Source organism: Saccopteryx bilineata, chromosome 1 (genome assembly GCF_036850765.1).
Source record: "Saccopteryx bilineata isolate mSacBil1 chromosome 1, mSacBil1_pri_phased_curated, whole genome shotgun sequence".
Taxonomy (NCBI): domain Eukaryota; kingdom Metazoa; phylum Chordata; class Mammalia; order Chiroptera; family Emballonuridae; genus Saccopteryx; species Saccopteryx bilineata.
Genome location: NC_089490.1, coordinates 391,099,101 through 391,116,193, shown reverse-complemented (window position 1 = coordinate 391,116,193; position 17,093 = coordinate 391,099,101). Strand labels below are relative to the sequence as shown.

Here is a 17,093-nt window from a genome sequence, read left to right as displayed (position 1 = left end):
ATATTATGAGAAGTAACATCAAGCGCTTCAGGTAAACATAGAGATGACTCTATGAGAACTGCACCATCATTAAATTGTACAATTATGGACAGATATTGGACAACAACGAGAGCCAGGTCATGTAATTCTATTTTAATCTATTGTAAATAAGCAAAGAGAAATTTTGGGAACGTAAAAAGACTAGAAAGCAGCTCTTGACAGGATGTATGTATTAGGTCAGATCAACAGTACCTCAGAGTTTTATCACTGAATTCAGTCATTGTCTAACACTCCTGGAATATCCTAATTCTCTGATCTGGAGGTATATCACACTAGTGGAGAATACTATTTTCCCTTCTATTCTACCTGTTGAAATTTAAACCAATTCAAATATATTCGATACTAAAAGTCTTCCCTTTTATTCCCAGATAGATATCTGCTTCTATTTCCTATTTGCCTCTATTGCTGTGTTACTAGAAATATATTTAGTTGAATACCACAATCATAGATTATATATTATTCTTGTTGCATAATCTTATTATTCATACAGCCTCTACTTTTGTTATTAATATTTCATTTGGCTTACATGTTACTTTGCAAGGTAAGCGTGGCCATTTGCCTTTTTCTTTCAATGTACAAAGTTTGACCAGTGATACAGAAAGTTTTTCCAAGTACAGTTAGGCTAAAACTACAATGGGTTTCTACTAGATAGCCTCTCTTTCTAACACTCACCATGCACTCACATAAAACATCACACTTTGATCATGTACATTGCATTCTGGAAAAGAGAAATCTTGAGCCCTCTTAGAAAGATGCTGATTGATGCTTAAATTTCCAAAATCAAGTTCTGTAAACTGCATACTAAGACAAATATCAAAGCATAAAAAATTACTAAAGTGAATAATACTAAAGAAGAAGAAAAAAGAGTGGAGAACGAATGAAGTTAAAGCTGGAGAGAGGAGAGTGAGAGTGAGCAGACCCAAAGAAAGAAGAGTCAGGAAGTGGGGCATAAAGAGGGGGAAAGAGCAACAAATATATATTACGGAGTATAGTGTGACCCAAGATTTTATCACACAATTCATCTTCTTTCTCCGTAACCCTCTGCACTATCACGAGCCCCAAACCAGAATGAGGGTACAGTTGTGGGTCATGAGCAAGGGTTTCCAACGTCTTAAAAATCTAGGAGTGGAGAAAACCCATGAGTGGGGAAAGTGCAGTCCTATCTTCTATTCTGTCCTAAATCTCTTCAGGTAAGGGGTTCCCACAAGACAAAAACTTCTCTCAAGCTGGCCCTAATACTGTGTACAGTTTGTTGGCCTCCTACCCTGTGTGCAGAGTGCTGAAGCCAGGGAGGACTTAAGGACCCTGGACCACTCTAACCCTTCATTGGTGGAAATGCTCTCTGCAGCTCTGTCGTGTTGTAGAAGACACACTGAGTATAGATTCCATCAGATGTCTTATCTTGCATTACAAGCCACCTTCATTCTATGCCATGTTTTCCTCATGGCACTTTTCATTTCCTTATCCCTGAAGGTATAAATCCAAGGATTGAGCAAGGGTATTAGGATGGTGTAAAATATCGCCACCATCTTGTCCAAGGAGAAAGCAGATGGAGGTCGGGCATAACAAATATGCAGGAGACAAAGAACAAAACCACGACAGCAATGTGAGATGTGCAGGTGGAGAGGGCTTGCCGCTGCCCTTCGGTACTGTGGGTTCTCAGCGAGAACAAGATCACGCCATAGGAGACAAGCAGCAAAGAGAAGATTATGATGCAGATAAACCCACTGTTGGCCGCCATTACAAGGCCAAAGATGTGAGTGTCGGTGCAGGCCAGCTCTAGTAATGGGTACAAGTCACACATGAAATGATCGATGTCATTGGGACCACAGAAGAGCAGCTGGGAAGTAAAGAGAATTTATATCATGGAATGCAGGAAGCCCATGTCCAGGCCACTCCCATCAGAATGCCGCAGAGCCTTCATTCATGATAGAAGAGTAACGCAAGGGCTTGCAGATGGCTACGTAGCGGTCAAAGGCTATGACTGTGAGGACAGTCATCTCCACCCCAGCAAAGAAGTATTCAGCAAAGAGCTGGGCCATGCAGCCTTTGAAGGGGAAAGTTTTCCTCTCATGGACAGAGTCCACAACCATCTTTGGAGCAATGACGGTGAAGAAGCAGGCATCCAGGAATGACAGAAAGGCCAAGAAGCAGTACATGGGGGTGGCGAAGAGTTCTGGGCTGCTGCGATGGTCACCATGATTACCAAGTTGCTCCCAACAGTTGCAATGTAGTTGAACAAAAATATAACAAATACTACTTTCTGAACATTTAGATTCTGTGAAAGACCCAGGAGGATGAACTCAGTTATAAAGCTTTGGTTTTGCATGGTTCCCAAGGAAAAGCTAAATGCTACCACAGTGAGCATATAGAGTCTGTAAACATGAGAAAAGAGAATTTCGCCTGGGACCAGTAGATGACACCATCATATCACAGTCATATACAAGTTGCTACATCTATATGCAAAGCTGATGGTGTGCTTCTGTTTTACAACATATTGAAAACACAATATTAGAAATTTGCTAAGGGTAATAGTGAGAGGTCAGGCAGAATTCGGAGGAGATAAATTATTAAATACGTTTAAAATAGCCAGAGCTTCTATATAGGAGAAAACAAGTAGTTACATATGGTAGGAATAAGACCTAGCTTTTATCTTAACCGCCAGCTCCAATCATGTCTTAGTGGTTTCCCAGAGTGAATTGTTGAGGAAGAATCCAAAGCTACATCCAAATTCTGAGGATACGGACCATAACTGATTGTCCATGCTTGCCATTAGTCTGGAATGGGAGCAGGGATGGCTGCATGCCAACTCTAATCAGGAGAATGCCTTATCTACAAAGAGAAGGAGAAATAAACCAGAGATTAAGAACTTGAAAATCATAGCACCTTTCCTAATTTTTTTTTAAAAATGTATAACTGGGCCCTACCTGGTTAGCTCAGTAGCAGAGCGTCGGCCAGGCATGCGGGAGTCCCAGGTTCAATTCCCGGCCAGGGCACACAGGAGAGGTGCCCATCTGCTTCTCCACCCCTCCCCCTCTCCTTCCTCTCTGTCTCTCTCTTCCCCTCCCGCAGCCAAGGCTCCATTGGAGCAAGGTTTGCCCAGGCGCTGAGGATGGTTCTGTGGCCTCTGCCTCAGGCACTAGAGTGGCTCTGATTGCAGCGGAGCGATGCCCCAGATGGGCAGAATGTCGCCCCCTGGTGGGCGTGCTGGGTGGATCCCGGTCGGGCGCATGCGGGAGTCTGTCTGGCTGCCTCCCCATTTCCAACTTCAGAAAAATAAATAAATAAATAAAAAATTAAAAATTAAAAAATGTATAACTGAATTGGGACTTTAAGAGAAATTGTCATTCCCTATTAAAAAGAAAGATTTATAGAAAAGTGCCTAGTTCTATACTAAAACATAACCAGTATGCATGTGTTGAGTTGGGTTCTTTCTTCATTAATCATTTAAAATAAGAACAGATGTTTATAAAATAGTAATACCTACCTAAGAGTATTGCCATAATGACTGTTAATATCACATAATATTGTAATTACTTCATATGGTGTTAGACAGGTCCTAGACCTATCTGGGGGACCACTGTTATATAATGTCTCACCACTATGCTGTACACGTGAAACTAAAATAATATTGAATTGTCCACTGTAATTTAAAATCTTTATTTCAAAAATAAAAGCAAAAGAGAAAAAAAGTTTTCAAAAGAACATCAAGTCTAGATTAGTAGAGCACTGGTTCAAATCCAAGTTCTTCTACTTAGTTATATTATATTAGAAAAGTTACTTAAAATTCTAAAAGACACAAATTCTACTTCTATAACTGGGTATAATAACAATGCCAAGATTCTTATGAGAATCAGATAAGGCAATACATATAAGAAGCATTTATGCGGTTAGAAGCACAAAAGAAACATTATGATAAATAGTGAGAACAAACCCCGGAGACACTGACACAGAGAAAAAATGACAATGATTTTTACTCTTAATTCCTGCTTTACCATGACCGATGCTGGTAAGTATTTTAACTTATTCTTTTGTTTCTTCACAAATACAAAATATTTTTTGATCACTGGAAAGATGTGATATTATTTAAATGTGCAACACTTTCATTTTTAATAATTTTTATTGTGTTTACATAGATTCTAGTGTTGCCCCGAATGCATCCCCCTCCCCTGTATTCCCCTCAGCATCCTCCTTGCCACCTTACCTACATTGCCCTCATCCCTTCCCTTCAGATTTATCCCATCCTATCATCCCCTTTCCCTCTGTTCTCTTTTCCTCTGGTCCCTTTGATCCCTCCTCTGTCTCAGTTCCGTTGTTCACATTGATCATTGGATTCTTCAAATGAGTGAGGTCATATGATATTTTCTTTTTCTGCCTGGCTTATTTCACTCAAAATATTAATTTCCGGGTCCATCCATGTTATTGCAAAAGGTAAGTATTCCTTCTTTTTCATGGCCACATAGTATTCTATTGTATATAAGTACCACAGCTTTTTAATCTACTCGTCCACTGATGGGCACTTGGGCTGTTTCCAGATCTTCACTATTGTGAACAGTGCTGCCATAAACATGGGGGTACATTTCTCCTTTTGAAACAGTGCTATGGTGTTCTTGGGATATATTTCTAAAACTGGGAAGGCTGGATCAAATGGCAGTTCAATTTTTAATTTTTTTTTAAATAGATTTTTATTCTAATGGGCTGACATCAATAAATCGGGTACATATATTCAAAGAAAACATGTCCAGGTTATCTTGTCATTCAATTCTATTGCATACCCATCACCCAAAGAGTGATTGTCATCCGTCACCTTCTATTTAGTTTTCTTTGTACCCCTCCCCCTCCTCATTCCCTCCCCCCACCCCACCCCAACCACCACACTCTTGTACATGTCTCTTAGTCTCATTTTTATGTCTAACCAATGTATGGAATCCTGCAGTTCTTGTTTTTTACTGATTTACTTATTTCACTCCGTATAATGTTATTAAGATCCCACCATTTTGTTGTAAGTGATCCCACCATTTTGTTGTAAGATGTATACATCTTCTATTTCTTTTTACACTGATTAAAGCCTTTAAGCAAACTCTTAGCCAATACAGCAAGAATCCATAAAAGAGTAGTGTCCTTAACATGTTCACCAAGTTCAAGTTGGCCCCAAAACCATGCCAAATCCCTGAAAAATGCAACCCAACCCCAGTTCAGTCTGTTAGGAGCTGTCACCAGGTGCAGGAGTCCAGGAAAAGTCCACATTCAGGAAAAGTCCGCATGGCACTGGAATTGTTGTCACAATTCTATACTTTGCAGCTCATGTCCAAGTCCCAATGACTGCTGCTTCTAGCTGGTAATGATTCAGGTAGACTGGAAAAACCATCTGCAGCATGAGTGGAAATGGAGCTTCTGTTCTCCTCTGCCTGGAGAGATGAGACCAGGTTGCTTTTCCCTGGAGCTCTGTGACTGTGGCTTGGTAAAGAGAACCTTGGGATACACTAAGCTGGGTGGCAAAGGTAGATTCATAATAGAAGTTGGCAAAAGGGGGAAACAGAGGTCTAAATTAGGAGTAAGTCCCAACCTGAAATATGAGTGGGGCATTGAAGTAGGAGGATAAGGGAAACACTATATATTAAAAAAGCAGCAGAAAATAGGACTATCAACACCCACAACAGAGGTCTTCGAGGGAAGAATAAAAAACCTGACTATTGGCCCTGGCTGGTTGGCTCAGCGGTAGAGTGTCGGCCTGGCGTGTGGGAGACCCAGGTTCGATTCCTGGCCAGGGCACACAGGAGAAGCACCCATTTGCTTCTCCACCCCTCACCCCCTCCTTCCTCTCTGTCTCTCTCTTCCCCTCCCACAGCCAAGGCTCCATTGGAGCAAAGATGGCCCGGGTGCTGGAGATGGCTCCTTGGCCTCTGCCCCAGGCGCTAGAGTGGCTCTGATAGCAGCAAAGCGATGCCCTGGAGGGGCAGAGCATCACCCCCTGGTGGGAAGAGCATCGCCCCTGGTGGGCGTGCTGGGTGGATCCCAGTCGGGGTCATGCGGGAGTCTGTCTGACTGTCTCTCCCCATTTCCAGCTTCAGAAAAATACAAAAAAAAACAACAACAACAACAAAAAAATCTGACTATTCAGGCAAGACATAGTTAAGTGGCCCTTGTGCAAATGAGATCAGTTTACCTGCTTCTTGGAAAAAATACCCTAGGTTCATCCACAGTGTTGTAGATGGGGCTGACGGCCCTGGGCACCTTCAGCCTTCAGTGGCAAACCCAAGCATTCTGGGCAAGGTTAGGTCATAGGTGGCTGAAGCAGGGCTGGAAAAGACTGAACCCTCCCTTACAGGAACGAGGGGGAAGCCTACCTTCCAGTGTCCCTGTTTCCTCACAGCAGAGGCATGTAAGTCTGGCAGGCTTTAGCTCAATGACCTCCCTTTCCACTATTGAAGCAGGACCCAGATGGCATCCTATGAGACCCCTTTGGGGCATTGGAGCCTTTAAGGGCATATCCTAAAAGTTGGTAGTTCCCCTGATCTCTATTGGGCTTTTTCTGCCTCGAGGTATCTTAAAAGCCAGGTTCAGAAGATCTCGCTGAGGGGTTTGAGGATCCCCATCCGCCTATATAAATCTTTTCCATATATCTGGAGCTATTTTGAAAAAGACAAAACAGCGTTATTAGCTGGATGAAATAAAAAAGGTAGTAGTTTGCAGGCGAAAAAGATTTGGCGTCTCCTGTTCATCAGCTTTCAAAAGAAATTTAAAATTTTTTTAAGTAAAAAGCTGATATGGTAGACCCTTAGAAGTTCCAGGATATGACTCTCCCCTTTTAATATTTTTTTAATTGACCTTAAAATATTTGCTGGAGGCCCTGGCTGGTTGGCTCAGTGGTAGAGCGTCGGCCTGGTGTGCAGAAGTCCCGGGTTTGATTCCTGGCCAGGGCACACAGGAGAGGCGCCTATCTGCTTCTCCACCCCTCCCCCTCTCCTTCCTCTCTGTCTCTCTCTTCCCCTCCCGCATCCGAGGCTCCATTGGAGCAAAAGATGACCCAGGTGCTGGGGATAGCTCCTTGGCCTCTGCCCCAGGCGCTAGAGTGGCTCTGGTTGCAACAGAGCGATGCCCCAGATGGGCAGAGCATCGTCCCCTGGTGGGCGTGCCAGGTGGATCCCGGTCGGGCGCATGTGGGAGTCTGTCTGACTGCCTCCCCATTTCCAGCTTCATAAAAATACAAATATATATATATATATATATATATATATATATATATATATATATATATATATATATATTTGCTGGGTATGCTTTAATAATACCTTAACTTTAAAGATTGTAAGAATGACAAAATACAGTAAATGCTTTTGCTCCATATGCAGGAGCATTTTCAGCTTAACCAGCTTAGGAAATCCAATAATAGAACAATGCATACAGTCAATGAGCTATAACATGCTTAGCAGCCTCTCCTGTTCTGACAGAGGTTACTATAAATCCAGAATATGTATCCACTGTAATGTGGACATAGGACTGTTTGCCAAATGAAGGTATATGAGTAACATCCATTTTCCAAAGTTGTCCTGGTAGGGGTCTTTGAGGGTTAACTCCAAATTAAGGGACAGATTGTAGTATAGGACCCCTTGGACAGGATTTCCCAATCTGCCATGCTCCTTCCCAAGAAAGTTGAAACTGTTTACACAGGGCTGAGCGTTCTGGTGATGAATAGTATGAGACTGAATTGCTCAATCTGTCATGGTTGCTCCAAATAATTTTCTTTTGGGTAGCTTGATCAATAAGGGCATTCCTAGGCGCTAGCCGGTTGGCTCAGTGGTAGAGCATTGGCCTGGTGTGGAGGATTCCTGGGTTCAATTCCCGGCCAAAGCACACAGAAGAAGCGTCCATCTGCCTCTCCACCCCTCCCCCTCTACTTCCTCTCTGTCTCTCTCTTCCCGTCCCGCAGCCAAGGCTCCACCAGAGCAAAGCCACCCCGGGCACTAAGGATGGTCCCATTGCCTCTGCCTCAGGTGCTAGAATGGCTCTGGTTGCAACAGAGCAACACCCCAGATGGGCAGAGCATTCCCCCCTGGTAGGCGTGCTGGGTGGATCCCGGTCGGGCGCATGCAGGAGAGGAGTCTGTCTGACTGCCTCCCCATTTCCAACTTCAAAAAATACAAAAAAGAAAAAAAAGGGGGGACATTCTCTTGTGCTAAAGTTCCAGGGAGCATGGAGTGAGCTCGAGTATGTCCTATGAAACATGGAGCTCTATGTTGACATACAAGTCTTTGAAGAAGGAGGACTGCTGAAATAGTTCATCAGCATTTGTCCCTAAGACAGCAGTATTCATAGTGGAAACACCATAAGTAAATATTTGCTGTCTGTATATAGACTAAAGGGGAAATATGGCAAATGCTAAAAAGCCATGATAATGGCATAGAATTCTACACTTTGAGCTGATTTTAAGTTGACAGTTTCAGTATAAAGTTGTCCATTGATTTGCAAGAGCAATTTGCCATTTAGTGGAAGTTTCCCAGAGCCATTGTTGTTGATCCTTTGAAAAAAAAGAACAACAATAATTTTGAGGCTCAAAACCTATAAACTGTAAGGGTCACCTATGCCCCTTGATAATCCAGGAAGCAACAAGATAAAAATATGGAAGTGTATTCCATGGGTTATTAGATGGTTCAATGTGTCCAAGCTGTAGCTGCTCTTGTACCAATTGAGCAGCTGCCCTAAGTTTCTCCTGAGAAAAGGGGCCATTGGTCTACCCATACAGAATTATCTGATTTCCAAGTAATTGGGTCTGCACAATGCATTATTTAGGTAGCAGGACCTACCAAGGCCCCTATGCTAAATTTTGATATCCTAATCCACACCTTCTGGCATTGGGTGCCACTTCTATGGGGGTGAGAATTCCTCGCTGTTCTTTCCCTAGACCCTTGGTGGGCAAAAATCCCCGATCAAGCATCTGAGTACTGACTAAACCATTAGGACTGAGAAGCAACACTCCCATATTTTTCAAAACATCTCTACCTCACAAATTAATTGGCCATCCAGGGAGCACATAAGGCTTAAAAAATCCAGAATGACCTTCTTAATCTTTCCAATATAGAAAACTAGAACTTTGTTGAGGGGATTTACTCTGCCCTATACCTTGTAATTCTGTGGCTGCTGCATGAGTGGGCCAGGAAGGAGGCCAATGTAGCTTAGCAATAACAGATACATCAGCTCCAGTATCTAAAAGTCCTTTAAATTTATGCTCATGTATTGTTAGTTCCATTTCAGGGCGTTCCTGACCTATTTTCTTTTTTAAATCCAATTGGCAAAATCAGAGGAGAAAAATCACCAATTTCCTTGGAGCCCCTTTTGCAGGATGAGACCCGAGAAGCAGAATTAGCATCCTTATACTATTCTTCTAACTGTCTGAATTAGCTGTGACACACATTCTTTTTTTTTTTTTTTTTGATTAATTTTGATGGGGTGACATTGATAAAATTGTCTTCTGTCACCTTCTAACAGGTTTTTTTGTGCCCCTCCCCTCCCCAAGTCCCTCCCTCTCCTCCCCCCGCCCTGTAACCCCAACACTGTTGTCCATGTCTCTGAGTCTCATTTTTATGTCCCACCTATGTATGGAATCATATAGTTCTTAGTTCTTTCTGATTTACTTATTTCTCTCAGTATAATGTTATCAAGGCCCATCCATGTTGTTGTAAAAGATCCGATGCCATCCTTTCTTATGGCTGAGTAGTATTCCATAGTATATATATACCAAAGCTTTTTAATCCATTCGTCCTCTGATGGACACTTGGGCTGTTTCCAGATCTTTGCTATTGTGAATAGTGCTGCCATAAACATGGGGGTGCATTTCTTCTTTTCAAACAGTGCTATGGTGTTCGTGGGGTATATTCTTAACAGTGGTATAGCTGGGTCAAAAGGCAGTTCGATTTTTAATTTCTTGAGGAATTTCCATACTGTTTTCCACAGTGGCTGCACCCAGACTGCATTCCCACCAGCAGTGCCGGAGGGTTCCCTTTTCTCCACATCCTCACCAGCACTTATTCTGTGTTGTTTTATTGATGAGCACCATTCTGACTGGTGTGAGGTGATATCTCATTGTGGTTTGAATTTGCATTTCTCTAATCATTAGTGATGTTGAGCATTTTTTCATATGCCTATTGGCCATCTCTGTGTCCTCTTTGGAGAAGTGTCTATTTATTTCCTTTGCCCATTTTTGGATTGGATTGTTTGTCTTCCCGGTATTAAGTTTTACAAGTTCTTTATAAATTTTGGTTATTAACCCCTTATCAGATGCATTGTCAAATATGTTCTCCCATTGTGTAGTTTGTCTTTTTATTCTGTTCTTATTGTCTTTAGCTGTGCAGAAGCTTTTTAGTTTGATCAAGTCCCATTTGTTTATCCTGTCTTTTATTTCACTTGCCTGTGGAGACAAATCAGCAAATATAGTGCTGCGAGAGATGTCAGAGAGCTTACTGCCTATGTTTTCTTCTAAGATGCTTATGGTTTCACGGCTTACATTTAAGTCTTTTATCCATTTTGAGTTTATTTTTGTGAGTGGTGTAAGTTGGTGGTCTAGTTTCATTTTTTGCAGGTAGCTGTCCAATTTTCCCAACACCATTTGTTGAAGAGGCTGTCTTTACTCCAATGTATGCTCTTATCTCCTTTGTCAAATATCAGTTGTTGATAAAAGTGTGGGCTTATTTCTGGGTTCTCAGTTCTGTTCCATTGATCTATATGCCTGTTCTTGTGCCAGTACCAGGCTGTTTTGAGTACAATGGCCTTATAATAGAACTTGATATCCAGAAGTGTGATACCTCCCACTTTATTCTTCCTTTTCAAGATTGCTGAGGCTATTTGTGTTCTCTTTTGGTTCCACATAAATTTTTGGAATATGGTTTCTATATCTTTGAAGTAAGTCATTGGTATTTTAATTGGTATTGCAATGAATTTATAAATTGCTTTGGGTAATATAGACATTTTAATGATGTTTATTCTTCCTAACCATGAGCACAGTATGTGCCTCCACTTGTTCATATCTTCCCTGATTTCTTTTATCAATGTTTTATAATTTTCCGAGTACAAGTCTTTAAACTGCCTGGTAAAATTTATACCTAGGTATTTTATTTTTTTGGTTGCAATGGTAAAGAAGATTGATTCCTTGATTTCTCTTTCTGGTAGTTCATTGTTAGTGTATAAAAATGCCTCTGATTTCTGAGTATTGATTTTATAACCTGCCACCTTGCTGAATTCATTTAGTAGTTTTCTGACTGAAACTCTAGAGTTTTCTATATACACTATCATACCATCTGCAAATAATGTTAGTTTTACTTTTTCTTTTCCAATTTGGATGCCTTTTATTTCTTTTTCTTGTCTGATTGCTATGGCTAGGACTTCCAGAACTATGTTGAATAAGAGTGGTGAAAGGGGGCACCCCTGCCTTGTTATTGATCTTAAGGGGATTGCTTTTAATTTTTGCCCATTGAGTATGATATTGGCTGTGGGTTTGTCTTAGATGGCCTTTATCATGTTGAGGTATGTTCCCTGTATTCCCACTTTGCTGAGAGTTTTGATCATGAATGGGTGCTGGATTTTATCAAATGCTTTTTCTGCATCTATTGAAATTATCATGTGGTTTTTCTCCTTCCTGTTGTTTATGTGATGAATCACATTGATTGATTTGCGAATACTGTACCGGCCTTGCCTCCCAAGAATAAATCCCACTTGATCATGGTGTATGATTTTTTTCATATATTGCTGGATCCGGTTTGCTAATATTTTGTTGAGGATTTTTGCATCTAAATTCACCAGGGATATTGGCCTATAATTTTCTTTTTTTGTGTTGTCTTTGCCTGGTTTTGGAATCAGAATTATGCTCACCTCATAAAAGGAGTTTGAAAGTCTTCCTTCCTCTTGAATTTTTTGAAATATCTTGAGAAGAATAAGAATTAGTTCTTCTTTGAATATTTGGTAGAATTCACTTATGAAGCCATTGAGCCCCTGGCTTTTGGTTTTTGGGACTCTTTTTATAACTGTTTTGATCTCATTTGTAGTAATTGGTCTGTTTAGGTTTTCTGATTCTTCCTGATTAATTTTTAAAATATTTTATGTTTCAAGGAATTTGTCCATTTCATCTAGGTTGTCTAATTTTTTTGGCGTACAGTTCTTCATAGTCTTTTCTTACAATTCTTTGTATTTCTCTTGTGTCAGTGGTTATTTCTCCACTCTGTTTCTAATTTTATTTATTTGAGTCCTCTCTTTTTTTCTTGGTTAGACTGGTTAAAGGTTCATCGATCTTGTTTATGTTTACAAATAACCAGATCCTGGTTTCATTGATCCTCTGTATCAATTCTTTAGGCTCTATGTCATTTATTTCTGCTCTGATATTTATTATTTCCTTCCTTCTACTACATCTGGGCTTTACTTGTTGTTCTTTTTCTAGTTCTTTTAGATGCACGGTTATGTTCTTTGAGCTTTTTCTAGCCTCTTAAGGTATGTCAGTAACGCTATGAATTTCCTCTCAGTACTGCTTTTGCTGTGTCCCATAAATGTTGAGTTGTTGTATGCTCATTATCATTCATTTCTAGAAATATTTTTATTTCTTCTTTGATCTCATTGTTAACCCATTTGTTATTTAATAACATGCTATTTATTTTCCAAGTGTTTGAGTATTTTTCAGTTTTTCTGTTGTGGTTGATTTCTAGTTTCATGCCATTCTGATCAGAGAAAATGCTTGACATGATTTCAATCTTCTTAAATTTGTTGAGACTGCTTTTGTACCTAACATGTGGTTTATCCTAGAGAATGTACCATGAACACTTGAAAAGAATGTATATTCTGCTGCTTTAGGGTGAAAGGTTCTGAAAAAATCTACTAAATTGAGTTGGTCTAGAGTGTCCTTTAAGTCTGCTGTTTCTTTGTTAATTTTATTTCTCTAGGGTCTATCTAATGATGTTAGAGGGGTATTAAAAGCCCTTCTATTAGAGTATTGCTGTTGATCTCACCCTTTATATCCATCAATGTCTGCTTTATATATTTAGGTGCTCCCATGTTAGGTGCATAGATATTTATAAAGGTTATATCTTCCTGTTGGATTGCTCTCTTTATCATTATATAGTAACCTTCTTTATCTCCTACTACAGCCTTTGTTTTACTAAGAGATATGATGAGAGGAATAAGAGGGAAACAAGAAAAGGGGGAAAAATTGAAAATTACTATGTATTTAGTGGAGCAAGAACTAGATAAAATGGAGAGCCAGGGTTGGGAGCACTGCTAGTGAGTTAAAAAAAAAAAAGCGAAGTAAACCCCCCCCCTAAGCGCCACAAAGAAAATTTGAGTCCCAGATAAAATAATTTGTTCATGATTGAGGATTGAATGAGAGGAAAAATAAAGGAGAAAAGAAGAAACAAATATAGAGGGAGAATAAAAAAAGAAAGAGAAAAACACAAAAAGAAGAAAAAAAAATAATAGGGGAGAGAGAGGGAGTTAAGGGTTTTGGAGTGCAAAAGGAAGAAGAAAGGAAGAAGAAAGAAAAGATAATGGGAGATGTAACACTTATGGGTAGTGTAGTTCAAGGAGAGGGGAGAGTAAGACCGGCCAAGAATTAAATGACCAAATTGAAAGAGAAAGAAAATAATCAAGACAAGAAGATAAGAGAAACAAACAAACAAATATAATAAAAATGGGATAAATTATAAAATCTGTGGATTATTCTTGATTTTGAGAAGTTATCTTCTTGCTTTTTCTTTTCTCTCCCTCTTCCTGGTCCATAACTCTGTACCCCGGGTTCTGCCCCTGTGGCACACTTAGGTAGAGGTTTGCAGTTGATAAGTCTCTATGGCGATGTTATATATTGGGCTTCAGTCTCGTTGGCAGTCAAGGCTCATTAGCATTTGCAGGCTCCACCAATGAGAGAGTCCGTGTTCCCGGAACCTCTCTCCTAGTCTTTCCTTCCTGAATTAGTAGCCTGATGATCCAGCTATGGGGTTGCTGCTGCCTCTGCCTGGAGAGTAAGAGGCTCAAAGAGCTGGCAAATCCCCACTCTATTCCCACTCAGCACAGGGCTCTGGGTAAGGCTCAATCAGTCAGAGCCCCTAGTATAATCAGGCAGGGCTTCAGCCCACACAACGACCTCTGACTCTGCCCCTCTGTCCGGGAACACAGGCACCAACTCCCGGGGGAATCTCTCGCCCACTATCTGCGCTTGCCGACCAGGATATCCGGCCAGCAGCCTCTCACTCCCAGTGATGCACCCCGCCCACATGAAAAGTACAATCGTAGGAAATTTTGCTCCCACTCACTCCCTGCACGCTGCTTTTTGGGGTGCAGGGGTGACCTCAAGACTCTGGTTTCAGCCCACAGAAAGGCCTCTGACTCTGCCCCTCTGGCCGGGAACACGGGCACCCACTCCCGGGGGAATCTCTTGCCCACTCTCCATGCTCTCCGACCAGGAGATCAGGCCGGCTGCCTCTCATTCCGAATCACGAGCCCAGCCCACACGAAAAAGTTTGAGCGTAGGGAATTTTGCTCCTGCTCCCTCCCTGCGTGCTGCGTTTTGGGGCGCAGGGGCGGCCCCGAGATTCTGGTTTCGGCTCACACAAAGGCCTCTGACTCTGCCCCTTTGTCTGGTAACACGGGTGCCCACTCCCAGGGCTCTAGGAGGAATCTCTCGCCCACTATCTGCACGCTGACCAGGAAATCAGGGCGGATGATGTCCCAAGTGCCTTTCTTTGTCTGGATTTAGCGTGAGCGTTAGCTTGTATTGACTGGGTTGCCACAAGCACAGTTTTTCCTTGGCTTGGATGTCCGTGCCACAGCCTGGTTCGGACGTTTGTGCCGCAGTCTGGTTCTATTCACACCCTATGCCCGCCTTAGTTCCTATACTCTCAGTTACCAGTGAAAGCAGCCCTTATTTAGGTTAGTGAGAAAGGTGGAATGTTTCTTCCTCCTTATTTCCTTCAGGGTTGATTATATATTTAGTCAATTTTTTGCTCAATCATAACTTCATGTTTAGTGTGGAACTTCTGGAGACTCCAAGGATAGATTTTTCTGTCTCTGGTTGAAGATCTTGTTGAATTTTGGGGGAGATTTATCTGTATCACTCCTTATGGCACCATTTCTCTGACATCATCAATATAGCCTTTGTTTTAAAGTCCATTTTGTCTGATATAAGTATTGCTACCCCAACTTTTTTTCATTTCCATTTGCATGAAATATTTTTTTCCATCCTTTTATCTTCAGTCTATGTGCATCTTTTGTTTTAAGGTGTGTTTCTTGTAGACAGCATATGTATCGGTCTTGTTTTCTTATCCATGTAGCTACCCTATGTCTTTTGATTGGATCATTTAATTCATTGACATTTAAAATTATTATTGATATGTAGTTGTTTATTGCCATTTTACTCTTTTTTTTTTTTTTTTTGGTATTTTTCTGAAGCTGGAAATGGGGAGAGACAGACAGACTCCCTCATGCGCCCGACCGGGATCCACCTGGCATGCCCACCAGGGGCGATGCTCTGCCCACCAGGGGGCGATGCTCTGCCCCTCTGGGGCGTCGCTCTGCCATGACCAGAGCCACTCTAGCGCCTGGGGCAGAGGCCAAGGAGCCATCCCCAGCACCCGGGCCATCTTTGCTCCAATGGAGCCTTGGCTGCAGGAGGGGAAGAGAGAGACAGAGAGGAAGGAGGGGCAGGGGTGGAGAAGCAAATGGGCGCTTCTCCTATGTGCCCTGGCCGGGAATCGAACCCGGGTCCCCCGCACGCCAAGCTGACACCATTTTACTCTTTAAAGCTATATTTCTTTTTTGCTATATTCTTTTCCTTCTTTGATCTGTTTACAACAGGCCCCTTAACATTTCTTGTAGCATTGGTTTGATTATAATGAATTCCTTGAGGGTTTTTTTTGTTTTTTGTTTTTTTGTCTGTGAAGCTTTTTATTTCTTCTTCAATTTTAAATGATAGCCTTACTGGGTAAAGTAATCTTGGTTGTAGGCTCTTGTTCTGCATTACTTTGAATATTTCTTGCCATTCCCTTCTGACCTCAATTGTTTCTGTTGAGAAGTCTAATGTCATCCTTATGGGGGCTCCTTTTTAGGTGATAGCCGTTTTTGCTCTAGCAGCTTTTAATATTTTCTCTTTATCACTTAGCTTTGGTATTTTAATTATGATGTGTCTTGATGTAGATTTCTTTGGGTTTCTCTTTAATGGAATTCTCTCTGATTCTTCAACTTGTGTGATTTTTCTTGCATCAATTTAGGGACATTTTAAGCTATGATTTGATTGAACAAAGTCTCTATCCCTTGTTCTTTCTATTCTTCTTCAGTAACCCCTATGTTCTGGATGTTATTTTTCCTCATGTTTTCACAGAGCTCTCTCAGAGTTTCCTCAGACTTTTTAAGTCTCTTTACCCTTTGGTGCTCTGCTTCTGTACCTTCATTTATCTTGTCCTCTAATTTGCTGGTTCGATCCTCAGCTTCATCCATCCTGCTTTTAATTCTTTCCATTCTGGTCTTCATTTCTGATATTGTATTAGTCATTTCTGACTGATTTTTTTTTTTACTATTTCAATGTCCTTTTTTATACTTGCTATCTCTTTATTTGGTTGTTCGCTATGATCATCTATTGTTCTAAGATCTTTGAGCATCCTAACAATCATTATTTTAAACTCTGAATCTGGTAATTTGGTTGTATCTGACTCATTCAAGTCCTTTTCTGGACATTTCTCTTGATTCAGTTGGGCTTCATTTCTCTGCCATCCCATTTTGTCTGTGTATAAGAAGGGTGTGGCCACTATAGTCCAATGGGTGTGGCCTCTGTGTTCCCTAGGTGTGGTCTGTCTTCAGGCCCACCACCCCCTCTTCTGCTGCCTCCGGCATTCAGGCATTGGGGTATGGGTTTTTCTGGCACCAGCCAGCTGCAGCTATCACTGCAGTTTCCACCTCTCTTCAACAGGAGGGGCTGTTTTCACATGCTCTGGTCTACAAGCCATGGCCTTCACCCTGCCACTGAAGGTGGGCCTGTGTGCCATGCCCAGGGCCGCAAGCCTTGGCACTGCAGACAGTGATGAGCTCCTTTG

At 41.4% G+C, this 17,093-nt stretch overlaps 1 pseudogene; it reads right to left on the bottom strand.

Annotated features, from left to right (window-relative positions):
• Positions 1 to 1,436: 1,436 nt before the first annotated feature.
• On the bottom strand, positions 1,437 to 2,407 carry LOC136320765 (olfactory receptor 4C15-like; annotated as a pseudogene).
• Positions 2,408 to 17,093: the final 14,686 nt, after the last annotated feature.